Here is a 13511-nt window from a genome sequence, read left to right as displayed (position 1 = left end):
TGTAGGGAATAATTTAATTCAGCCTATGTAAGATGTTAATAAAGTGCAAAACAAAACAAAGCCTTCTACAACCTTTACTAACATTTTCTTTTATTTACTCTTAGGCGACGAGCAATATATTACCTGTCAATAGTCCACCAGGCTGGTCTAGTGCTTACCTTGTCATCACAAATCAGCTGATTTCAAAGTCGAGAGTTCTAAAAGTTCAAATCCTAATAAAGGCAGTTGCTTTAATACTAGATTGCAATACCGTGATCTTCAGTGGTTGGGTTCAATTAACCATATATCGCAGGAATGATAAGCCTTAGGCTGTACAATACTACACTTCATTTAATTATTATCCTCTGAGGTAATACCTTACAGTGGTTCCAGAGGGTAAACAGAAAAAGACCCCCTCAAAAATAAGCCCCTTTTTTAATGCAATTATACCCCAAAATTTGGGGGGGGGGTCTTATATTTGTGGTGGTCTTACAAACATCCCATTAAAGCCCAACAGGGCAATGTATGGGGGTTGGTGTGGTGACTGGAACGTCACTAGGTGGGTGTCTTCCCCTACGGTTTGGGATGGTCTCACAAACAGGTATTTCAAAAAATAAAAATCACTGTATTACCGAACTATGAATTTAGTAAAAAAAGTCTTGTTATTTGAGGGTAAGTGCTATTTGACATTAGGGGCATGGCTTAGTTCAGGTTCACAGGTATCAGTATGACTGAAAACAAAAATGAAGAACTTACAAATTTATAGTTAGAACCAATTCCCGTTATATTAACAACAATATAAAAAGTGTGGTATTGTGTTTTAATTACCTGAAACAGTTGTTTACTTGGAGTCACTGTTACTTCATCATCATCCTCATCTTCACCATCATAGATGTCAGGCTCTCCCTTAGTTGTCATCAGAATCCTTCATATATGAGGTGATCATTGTGCAGCAGATGCCAGTCTTCTTAGAACTCTTGATTATCATTTTCAAAGTAATTTTCTCCCAGACTTTGACGACCCACTTGTAAAGAAGCTCTATTGAAGGTTTCTGCATTTTTCCACTCTTCGTGAATGTGTGATCTCCGTCTGCCATGCATTTAGTGTAAAACTTATTAACGTGGTCCTTGAACAGGTTATTGATGCACATCCTGCAGCACAGAAGCGAGTCCTCCCAGAATAACTGCAGCATTTGTGTGCATTTCATTGATTTGACTCTTCACAGAATCTTCATGATGACCATAGAAGCTATCTAAAACAAGAAACCTAATTTCTTTATCATTGCTCCAGGGCAGCGATTCCAAACGACTTCTAGTTGGTCACACATTAGTTTCGCATCCATCTTGTATAAAGATGAAACTCCAAAACAGCCTTTTTTTCACTGCTATATGTTTATCTCTCTGATTTCTCCGGTAACAAAACATGTTTGGTTGTACCAAATACTCTCAACCTGCTGCTCATACACCATTTTTTTTTCAGCAAAGTCCAAAGCATCTAACTTAAATCCTACAATGAAACTTTTCTGTAAATTCATTTTACCAGTAACAGACAAAATACAAGAAAAACTCACTTTCAGTAAAGTTGCTACTGTTCTGACCAAAGGTCTTGTTTTACTAGTTAAAAGAAAGCAGGTAGTAGGATTGAAGCTGCCACTGTGTGAAGGTCAACATCTCAGCCCACCCCCCTCATAATGGACCTCACAGGACTCATAATGGATTATGGTGCCCTGTTTAGTGGGGTTTCTATATATGTCGATATTAAGTTTATTATAATTTTCATGTCTGAAAAATTTATGCCATTATTATTTTCTTGACCTGAAATGAATTGATAATAAATATAATCTAAAAAATGAATACGAATTGTTAGATATAATTAATAATATAAATAACACAACGAAACTAATAATATTAGACATAAAAAGATTAATGAAACCATTAATATAATTTATAATACTTTAATTAAATTAAAATAGATAACATTATACACAAATTAATAAATTATTAAAATTATGTGAATTATTGAATTTAATAAGTATTACCACCAAGAGGAAGATCTCATTATGGGATCACCTCTTTCAGCTATTTTAGCTAATATTTTCATGGATGAATTGGAAAGCAATAATCTACATCATATATTTAGTAAACATAAAATTTTAATATATAAAACATGTGGATGATATCTTGATCATATATGATCAACAATTTAAAGATTAAGAAGATAAAATAATTGAAGAAATGAACTTAAATAACGACATTAAAGGTCGAGAAAATAATAATGGCATAAATTTTTCAAATACAAAAATTATAATGATAATAAACTTGATATCAACATATATAGGAAACCCACTAAACAGGACACCATAATCCATTATAATTAGTTTCATCCTTGGAATCAAAAAATGTCGAGGTTTAATTCAATTAATATGCAGGGCTATAAAATATTTAAAACATAACAATAGAAAATTAAACATTGAATTAAATATATAAATGTAACTAATGGATACAATGAAAACCTAATAAATTATATACTAAAATAAAATTTATATAAAACTATTTATATTTTATAATAATAATAATGAATACAATATAAATTATAAAATATTTAAATCTTTTGAACTAAAAACTGCATACACGACTAACAATAAATTTAATTTAGATAACAGTGAGTATATAGTTTAAAATGCACAAATTGCGATCTGGATGACTTAACTGATCTTTTTCGATCAGAATTAATGAACACGTTAATTATATAGGTAAGCAAAATAAAGAACAATCCAACTTTGCTAGACATATCTTAGAAAACAATCATAATTACAACCCAGATAATTTTATTAATATTCTTGTTTGTTGCAGTAACTTTAATAAAACAAATATATATATACTTAAATAATAAAAGTTTGATAAATGAACTTTGAAAATGATATATTATTCAGACAAATATTAAACAATAATTTTGATTCTTAGGTTGGTAAATACTGCTTCATACTAATAAACATAACAATTAAAACCATACTAACATGACGGATAACGTTAACTTTATTTTACGTTTTGACGATCACTTGCTATATTTATATTTTTATAAAATTCAGTTTTGTATAATTAATGATATGTGAAGTAAGTAAATAATGTATAACACATCATTGTTCCTGAGGATGGATTAATAATCCTAAAGCGCTTGATCATTACTATTAAAGATTGTTTGTAAAGGAAACTATAATATAAATCATTGAAATACGGTATCTTCCTCAAGTTAAAGGATGAGATATAAGTCACCCAGAATTTATGGTTTTATCTTAAAATGTTTGTCAGTGTGTTTAATACAGAACATTTTTACTTCTTTTAACCAAAGCCTTCTGTTAGACATAATTAATAATATAAATAACACAAACAAACTAACAACATTAGACATAAAAAGACTAATGAAACCATTAATATAATTTATAATACTTTAATTAAATTAAAAATAGATTAACATTATACACAAATTAATAAATTATGCTTCTGTTAACACATAGCATATTAAACCTCTAAACACAATTTAAGATCAGCAATGCCTTATTTTTTATGCTAAGATGTTTTATATTTATTTTCACATAAATTATTAAATTACTTTTTATTCTATTTTAAAATGTATGTTTTTCTTCAAAAATGGATGTCCATTTTTGCTTTTTGAAATAAATATTATATTTAAATATAGTCTCATAAAATAAAGCGTGAAACAGAAGCTACTCCAGGAAAAGTTTTATTTTTTTGGCATGCTAGAAATTTATATCACTGTTATTTGATTTCAATGAAATCCAGCATACTGATCAGATTAATAGAATTTTCACACAGTATTTACAGATATTGTTTTAAAAGCCATACTTGAATGACAATTTTATTGCAGATGTTTTTCGACAATCTATACTTTATCATATCAGTCACTGTCTTTAATATTATGCAGTTATGATATATATTTACTTATGTTTTCTGATTTGTTTTTTTTTCTAGAACCTGGTTTGTAGGATTAAATATTTATGGTCTTTCTCCCACATTTACGTTCGTACAAGAGATAATAGAAAATATACAGGCAGGGTTATGCACTGTTGTTGCCCCTGCTACTAGTGAACATGTTGTTTCTGACATCTGTATTACACACACACATTTTTTTGATATCTCCATTAGAAATTAACTTTTTCTTTCTGTTTGATCTTCTGAAAATATAGCAATTGGAAATAGATTTTCTCAGACTTATTTTTCATATGTTTAATGAATTCTCTTCAGAAAACTTGTTTTGTGTTCATCTGCAGAGAGCAAGCTATTCTCAGTCATTTTTTTAACAGGCCTATTACTGTCATTTTCCTGATTGAAATAATTTTTTTTTTTCATACATATGACTGGAATACAGCTGTTGACTTTGAAGAGTACTCTTAACAGATGTTCATAAGAGTAGATGTTGATGAATAAAATCATAATAAATGTCTTACTTCACAGAGAAATAAACTGCAGGAAAGCTGTGATCCCAGTATAGAAATATTTTATAAGAAGCCTGATTGTTACAGGAACCCTAGTTTCTTACTGGTGATAACATAGTTCATTACTAAAGAAGTGGATGTTTATCTAATTAAATTTTTGTACAATGTTTTGTAATTGCATTTTTATGGGAGCACTTTAATGTTTTATTCTTCGAAAAGTTTTTCCACTTTTTTGGTAGTATGGCATGGTGCCAAATCTTGTTGGAACACTCCATTGCCTCATGGGAATCTGTTTTGAAATTGTCACAACCCTTTCCTTCAAAATCTTGATATATCCATCACTTTTTAGCATACAATCTACCAGAAGTGATTATCAAGGGCCTTAACTGTGAAACAACCACAAAACATTTTTTTTCTGAGGATGCTTAACCAATTGTTGTAAATGAGCCAGTGATGTATTTTCATCTAATGTATGGAACCTTTTTGCCCCTGAGCATAAAACTGTGACTCATCGGAAAACATAAAACAATTTTTGAATGCTTTCTTGGATTTATGTCCATTATAAATTCAACACAAAATCAAGCAATGTAGCCACAAAAAAAAAATTCCCTTTTTCAGATTAATTTGCATGCTGCTGTATATTGCCCAAGTGGTTTGTAAATATTTTTTCTTATCCTCCTTGTGATTTTAAAAAAGCAGCCTACATTTTAGATATATGTATTAGCATGAGACAGTTATCAAAAAAATTATTGCATCATGGAAATCCTTACATATAACACTAAATCAATGAATACATATTATTTAATGTAGTCTTAAATATTTTATATTACACTTTTTTCAATTATTGGCTATGTTGAAATTTTGTAAATTAAATTCTACCAATAATATGCAATTATATTTTAAAGAAATATACTCAAAACTAGTTATATAATTGCTCTGCTTGTTTATAATAAAAACCTCTTAATGAATGTAATTTGAAATTTACTAAGATAACATGGACAAAAATAAACATCTTTATCTAATGACCCTGTAAGATGCCTCCCAAAAACATTTTGTAATACAGATAGAGAATTCAATATGCAAGCACCTTCTTAATGCAATAATTATTTGTCTAATTATGAAATGTGTTTGAAAATACATCATTGTTACTTGAAAATGTAACATTTCTTGAAAATGTATGTATTCAAATGTAAACGTTTATTGCAATAAGATGCATAAAATTGTTATTTCTTAATGGTATTTAAAACGGGCTAGTTAATACTTTCTATTCTCTTCCAGACCCTTACTTTACACCATTTATTTCTTCTAAGCACTTAATTTTGTGAACAATCAAAATCTTTTTGTATACCTCTTCTTCAGTCTTAATTTTTCATGGTTGTGTGTATACATAGTGTATGTGTATTTATTCTTTCCTTGGGTTATTAAATACACTCGCACACAATATATATATATGGATAACCGTGAAAAATGAAGACTGGAGAGGTGTACAAAAAGATTGTGATTGTTCACAAAGGTAAGTTCTAAGAAATAAATGATGTGAAGTAAGGGTCTGGAAGAGAATACAAATTATTAACTAGCCCGTTTTAAATTTCAGTGTAGTACAAATTTGAAGGAATCGCAAAGAAAAGGAATTTAAATTGAATTGTGCTCATGTAAGAAATTCATAATGTTATGTGAACCTTAATAGAAAATAAATTTGCTGATCTTTGACAACCTTGAAAAGCTTCAAGGAATTGAAAAATATTATAGACGCATTTTGAGCAGCCTTCTTAAATTAATTTTTTTGTAATGTCACACTAAACCAAATTGTACAATAAGACGTTTCTAATAAACTTACTTTAAAATGTTTTCAGTTCTCTTTATAACCACAAAGACAACTGAAAAAAAAAACCATTTAGGATATCCATGTATAACTAATAATAACTTTGCAAAAATTCAAATAATTCATCAACATACTGACCACTATGCCAGTTAACCTCAAATAACAACAAAATACTAATACCAAAAGTCACTTTTTGTATTAGCCTTTTAGGTTCTGTTCTGTATTTGGTGGTTATTTTGTTGTTATTTGCTATATATATAAATGAAATACATCAAGCTAATAGGTTAAAAAATATCATAAAACTTAACTCTGCAATGTAGAAAGTAATAAATGAGGGAAGATTAAGGTACTGCTATTAGTTTGAGAAGTGTCAAATGCCAAAAGTTGAGTAGTAATGAAAATTTATCAATATTAGGAAAATTAGCTTTAATATATATTTTGTAATACCAGCAATTAAAGAATTCAAAATATGGGAACAAAGATACACATTTTTTCAAGGGGCAGTTAACCAAATAATCTGATGTTTTCATAACTAGTCCAAAAGGAAGAGGTAGATAAAAATAGTCAGGTCTCAAAAGATAATAAGTATTGATGAAATCATGTATGACCTAGAACAGAGTTGATTTATTTATTGTCTTACTTGATGTTGCAATAGTCACTGAACATCTAAAAATAATCAAAATAAACCTTAATATAAACATAATGATAAATGAGATAAGAAAATTAAAGACCTGAAAAATTTATGTGTTTTAGAAATGTTGTAATTTGTTAGAATGTCATTTAAATGAAAATAATTTATTCATAGAAATACAACATAAGATGAATGTAGAAAACGGAAATATATAAATATATCCATTTGAACTTCCAAAAAAAATTTGTAAATGTGGATTCAGTAGAATGGACTATTTCACAATTTTTAGATCTAAATAAAGCCTGTTTTAACTGAATTTCAAGCTCCTACAAAAATTTTTGATAATAATTATGCTAGGTGTATCCAATAAATGAAAACAATTTGTTGAAATAAGGTAAGAAACAGGAATAGTTTAAAATTATAAATAACAAAAATAGTAAAATGTTAGCTGGAGTCTATAGATTCAGTCAGTATATTAGATCTCACTTTATTTTTAATCAAAATCTGAGTACTACCATTGGTGAACAAGGTGTCAAATAATTATTGGCTTGAATGTTGATGATAGAATGCAGTGAAATAATATAAATGTACAGTTAATACTTTCAGCCATCAACTTCTTATTCATGATAATTCAATAATAATAAAACCTATTTTATATGCTTTTGTTAAAATCATAATAAAAAAATAATGTAATTTTAGGAAATAATATCACTAGTGAATTCCTCAGTGAACTGATTAATTATTTTTACAAGGAATTGTGATATTTTTAAAGATCTGCAATACTGTTTATTTGTTTATTCATAAATAATCAATTGTAGACAATTTTTGAAAGATATTAAGACTCATTATAATGAAAATGAAATAAATAAGTTTCTAGAAATACAATATGAACTATTTTACATTAGGAGTATTAACTTTTTAAAAGAAAGGACAATTTAACGTTAAATTTAGCCTTTTTAAAAAAAGGTTATTATATCTACAAAATTTATAAAGATACTGATACTATAGACGACAGAAATATTAAAAAAAAATATATATATATATATATGTATATAACATTTTATAAAGACTATGACTAATGACGTCCGAGCTTTTCATTATTAGGTATCCTACCCTTTTAAATGTGATGTAGATTAAATAGATACATTATTTTAGCCCCTACTATGCTAAAGGTTAATTACTTATGTGGAAAATTCGATATTAGATTGCAGATTGTTAAGAGTTTACATAACTAATTTGCTGTTTTCTGTACGTATTTGTTTTAACGAAAATCTTGAATTTTATTATTTCCGCTTTAGAAATTTTAGTCCGCATGGTGCGCTGATGTTCATGTAATTACAGCCAGACAGTGCATAAGGGGAAATATATTTTAGTAATTTTGTTTTAAACATTGTATTTTTTATGATTATTATCATTCTGAATACATAAAGTGATAAATAATTGTGTAGTGACATGTTCATAACTACTGTATTTTCTGTCGGTGCAGGTTTACCAACATTCAGGTTCAATCGCTTGTTTACTTCTGCAACCAGTCAGCTTCGTACACACGCCCCGTGAATGACGTTTTGTCGGTTTGTTTTGGATTTTTTCTTATGCGATTAGAGATTTCATTATATTTGTGATTTTTGTTCTTTTACATCTAACATCATAACGTGAGTAGATGTACGCTAAACATTTTTATTTAACTAACTTCATATGATGTATTATAAATTCTTGTGAACGTTTAAAAACATAACCTGTGGATTTAAACCTGTAATCAGTGTTTTGACAAATTGTTTACCGAATATCTGGCACAGTTTATATCCATACCTTATTTTACAGTTTACTCATTATTAACCGTTGATGGTTAAATGATTGTATTTTACTTATGTCGTTATCTATAATGAAATTGTTCATGTTTGATATTCTGTATATTTACCTGTTATTAACGATAATTTAAATACATGACGCCGACTATAATTGTTTATGTTGTTAAGAAGCTAGGAATTTTGTAAATATTCATGACCCTTGGAAATGTGTATTTTCTTAACAATTTTTAGTTCTGAATGAAATTTGGTTGTTGACTTTTGTAGAAACTAATATTTTTTTTGGTAATTTAGTGGAAGTAGGTGTATCTTTTTATTAATTTCATGTTTACTAATATAAAAAAAACGCCTGACATAAAATAAGGTCTTACGTTTATTAATTTGCCTATACAATTTCAACTCTGTGTTTTGGTTGAAAATTTAAAATAAATTCAGTGATTTGTAATAACAGTTCCAGTAATAAAAGCTTTTATCTGTTTTTGTTTCTTTTTTTTAATTGTTTGGTTATTGTGTATGGCTCTGAAAGATTGCATACAAGATAAAAAGTGTAATTTTAAACTATATAATAGTATAAGTATTGCAGTTATAAAATAATAAACCTTGGTTTTTATTTTTTACACTTAAATAAAATTTTTCATAAATTTGGGATTATTTTTTGAAATTTACTTTAATAAAATGCAAACCTACACATTGAGTGATTTTAATTGATCTGTAGATTAGCCAAACTCATCCTAGTCATTCATAAATGAAAATTATTTATACATAAAAAAAATTAAACCACCAATGAATAGAAAATGACAACGGTAATCCTAAATAATTAAAAAAATGGCTATCCTTGATAGATGTAAAATTACAACCAATTATAGCTAAGTGTAGACTGTTGAGGAATATTTGCTGTTAAAAAGATAAATGTCATCTGAATTTTTAGAGGACTTGATTGACCCAAGAAAAACATGCTTGAGTATCTGTCAAGCTACTATTTAAGTAAACAATATATTGTATAAAATGATAGCTTACTATCCAGATAAAACTTTCCTCAAAAAATCTGCCCCATGTCAGGTTCTGTACTTAATTCAGTATGATCGCTTGTCTGTAATTAGGTTGACCTCTTCTCTTTCCAGCCGTTTGTACAAAATGAATGTTTTTTAACAAGTATATCATGAGTATTTAGAGTAAATTAAGTGAATTTAAACCTTTCTGTGTAGCATCCAAGAGAATTATAAAAGCAGATTTGCTTTTGTATTGTCGTAGTATTTTATTGTATTATCATGTGATGACATAGCTTTTATTTGTACTACTTTCAAAACCACAATCGTAAAATTACTTAACAGCATGCACTAATAAAGACAGTAATTAAGGGTTGTATAAATTATGCTGAATTGACTTTTCATAATACTATATTAAAAGAACATTTTTTATTTATTTGTTTAATGAAATTAAATTACCTACACAGTTAAAATTCCCATAATGTCTTGTGCACGGCAAAATTTTCAGGTTTGAAAAACTAAAAAAAATAACTAAACTTATTAAATTCACTTTCTTTTATTAATATGAAGAAATGTTATTTAATTAAATAAATAAACAAGAAAATTGTTGTTGGTTCTTATCTAAGTAGAGGTTTTACTGTGTCATTCATTTTAAAATTACTATTCTTTAATGTAGAACTGCATCCAACTGTGGAAGGATAGTCTGTTGTTGAGATTAAAGGTAAACAGTTAGCCGTAATTGGTTCCAATTTTATATTTGTCAAGAATAGTCCTTTTCTTATATGTATGATTGTTGTCATGTTTTATTCATTAATGGTTTAATTAAATAATTTTTTTGTCTATAAATAGTTTTCATTTATGAAAATATCATAATGTTATCTATTTTCCTGAATGTTTGGTGTATTATTTTAACAATTTATACTGTTCTCTGTATTGAGATTGAAGTTGTGTAGCTTATGTTATAATGATAATAACAGCTTAGTTTAGTTTGTTGTCTAAACCACGTCACAGTATTAGTAGTTTGTTTTATCTCTTCTTGCAGATCTCTTAGTATTGTATGATTTTACGTTTGTTCTATCTCCTTTATATTACCTGTGGATTCTACTTCATTTTATTAATATATTATATCTTTTTGGAAGTTTGCAACTAGTTACACAAACATTTATTGATATAAATATGATAATTATATTACTACATAAAGAAATAATTGCCAACTTAAAGAAGCCAGCAAAATTTTATTTTATTCTTACATGACTTCTCTAAGAAAGAGGTTTATCAGTTTGACCTATCAAATATGTATTTATAAATACATATTTATGTGTGTGTGCGTATGTGCACATATCATTAGGGGTTACTTTGACCCAGATTGATTGATTTGATTTGTGTCTTTTATTTTTTAGAGGAGTTAATTTCTTCTGATGGTGGTCCCATTGAAACTTTTAATAGCTAATTTAAGTGAATTTTTAAAAAGTAAAATTAAATCGTTATATAAATGGTGTGAAGTTATTTTAATTTTTTTTGTCATCAATAGTGTTGTGTTTTAAAGAGTGAAATGATATAAGTAGAGAAGTCTATTTTTATTCTGAAGTATTTTCCGTGAATATTCAAGAAACTTAGCAGGAAAACTTAGGTAAACAAGTTAATTTTTAAGAAAAAATCCATATTCCCTATATTCCAGACTGTGTCGTAGTTCACTCCGTAGCAGTCTGTTAATATTGTTTCTCTATATCTTTTATAATATTATCAAATTGCAGATTTCTTGCCTTTGAGTTTCTTTCAGATCGCTTTTTTTAATGTAGATCTATCCATAATTAAAAAAAAAGATTTTTCCTTTTTAAAAACGCACAAAAACTAATAAAAAGAATTGTTGATGCTTTTCTTAAATTTTCCACCAATGTATATATTTTTTTAATGTACGTACGTTCAAGCCTATAATAAAATTAAGTTACCTTTCTTTCAAACATGGTTACCGCTAATATGTTAATAAATTATTAAAAATATTTATAATATTATAAAACAAGATAAAATAAATAATTTAAACTATAACCATAAATTTGGAGATAATATTATCAATGTGATACAAATCAATTTTAATAAAAAGGAACTTAAAATGATAGCATAATAAATAACGAAAGAAACTATAATCAACACAGAAGATAATATGTATAAGATGCATAATAATGACATAAGAGATAACATAAGAAATAATATAGTAAATTTGATAAATAATACTAATTATTATTTATATTTAAAAAAATTAAAAAATTTATTTATATTTAAAAAAAACCTACCCTGAAGCAGACATTGATAGCGACCATAATTTGGTGATAATGAAATGTAGATTGGGGTTTAAAAACCTGAAGAAAAGGTATCAGATGAATCGGTGGAATTTAGAGAAGCTTGAGGAAGAGGAGGTAAAGAAGACTTTTGAGGAGGACATCGCAAGAGGTCTGAGTAAAAAAGATGAGATAGAAAATGTGGAAGAGTTAAAAAGGAAATTCTTAAATCAGCAGAAGCAAACTTAGGCGGAATAAAGAGAACTGGTAGAAAACCTTGGGTTTCAGACTATATATTGCAGCTGATGGATGAACGTAGAAAATATAAGAATGCTAGTGATGAAGAAAGTAAAAGGAACTATCGGCAATTAAGAAATGCTATAAACAGGAAGTGCAAACTGGCGAAAGAAGAGTGAATTAAAGAAAAGCGTTGAGAAGTGGAAAGAGATAATTAACATTGGTAAAATAGACTGAGCATACAGGAAAGTTAAGGAGAATTTTGTGGTACATAAATTGAAATCTAATAATGTGTTAAATAAAGATGGTACACCAATTTATAATACAAAAGAAAGGGTTGATAGGTGGATGGGATATATTAAAGAGTTGTACAGAGGAAATGAATTAGAAATGGTGTTATAGATGAAGAAAAGGAAGTCGAACAGGATGAAAAGGGAGTTGCATACTGAGATCTTAATTTAATAGAGCATTAAAGGGTTTGAGTGGGAGAAAGGCTCCTGGGATTGATAGAATACCTGCAGAATTACTGCGGAGTGCTGGTGGAGAAGCGATAGACAGATTATACAAACTGTTGTGTAATATTTATGAAAAAGGGGAAGTTCCATCAGACTTCAAAAAGAGTGTTATTGTCATCATATCAAAGAAAGCAGGAGCAAATAAATGTGAATAATACAGAACAATTAGCTTTGCTACTGATACATCAAAAATTTTAACTAGCATTCTGTACAGAAGAATTGAGAGGAGAATGGAAGAAGTGTTAGGAGTGGACCAGTTTGGTTTCTAGAAAAGTATAGGGACAAGAGAAGCAATTTTAATTCTCATATTAATAGTAGAAGGAAAACAAACCAATATACATGGTATTTATAGACTTAGAAAAGGCATTTAATGACGTAGACTGGAATAAAATGTTCAGCATTTTTAAAAATGTAGGATTCAAGTATAGAGATAGAACGTCAGTTGCTAACATTTATAGGAACCAAACTGCAATGCTAATAATCAAAGAGAATAAGAAAAAAGCAGTAATAAAAAAGGGAGTAAGACAAGGATGTTCCCTACCCCTGTTACTTTTTAATCTTTACATAGAACTAGTAGTTATTGATGTTAAAGAACAGTTTAGATCTGAAGTAACAATGCAAGGTGAAAAGATAAAGATTCTGCGATTTACTGATGATATAGTAATTATAGCTAAATGTAAAAAAATTTAAACGAAACAATGAATGGCATGGATGAATTCCTATGCAAGAACTACCACATGAAAATAAACAAGATTAAAACGAAAGTAATGAAATGTAGAAGAAATAAAGTAGATAGATCACTGAATA

At 28.0% G+C, this 13511-nt stretch overlaps 1 protein-coding gene across 2 annotated transcripts in view; it reads left to right on the top strand.

Moving 5' to 3' along the window:
- Positions 1-8362: 8362 nt before the first annotated feature.
- LOC142327491 (band 7 protein AGAP004871-like) overlaps positions 8363-13511 on the top strand; it is a 243013-nt gene continuing 237864 nt past the window's right edge. Inside the window, exon 1 of one of the 2 annotated variants that reach the window (XM_075370608.1) lies at positions 8363-8547. The gene's annotated coding sequence lies outside the window, so the exon portion shown is untranslated. The remainder of the gene's footprint in view (positions 8548-13511) is intronic. The other variant, XM_075370607.1, reaches the window with a different exon arrangement.

This window comes from Lycorma delicatula, chromosome 7 (genome assembly GCF_047948215.1).
Source record: "Lycorma delicatula isolate Av1 chromosome 7, ASM4794821v1, whole genome shotgun sequence".
In the NCBI taxonomy this organism is placed as follows: Eukaryota; Metazoa; Arthropoda; class Insecta; order Hemiptera; family Fulgoridae; genus Lycorma; species Lycorma delicatula.
The sequence above is the reverse complement of the archived record's forward strand: the minus strand, read 5'-3'. Positions and strand labels throughout refer to the sequence as shown.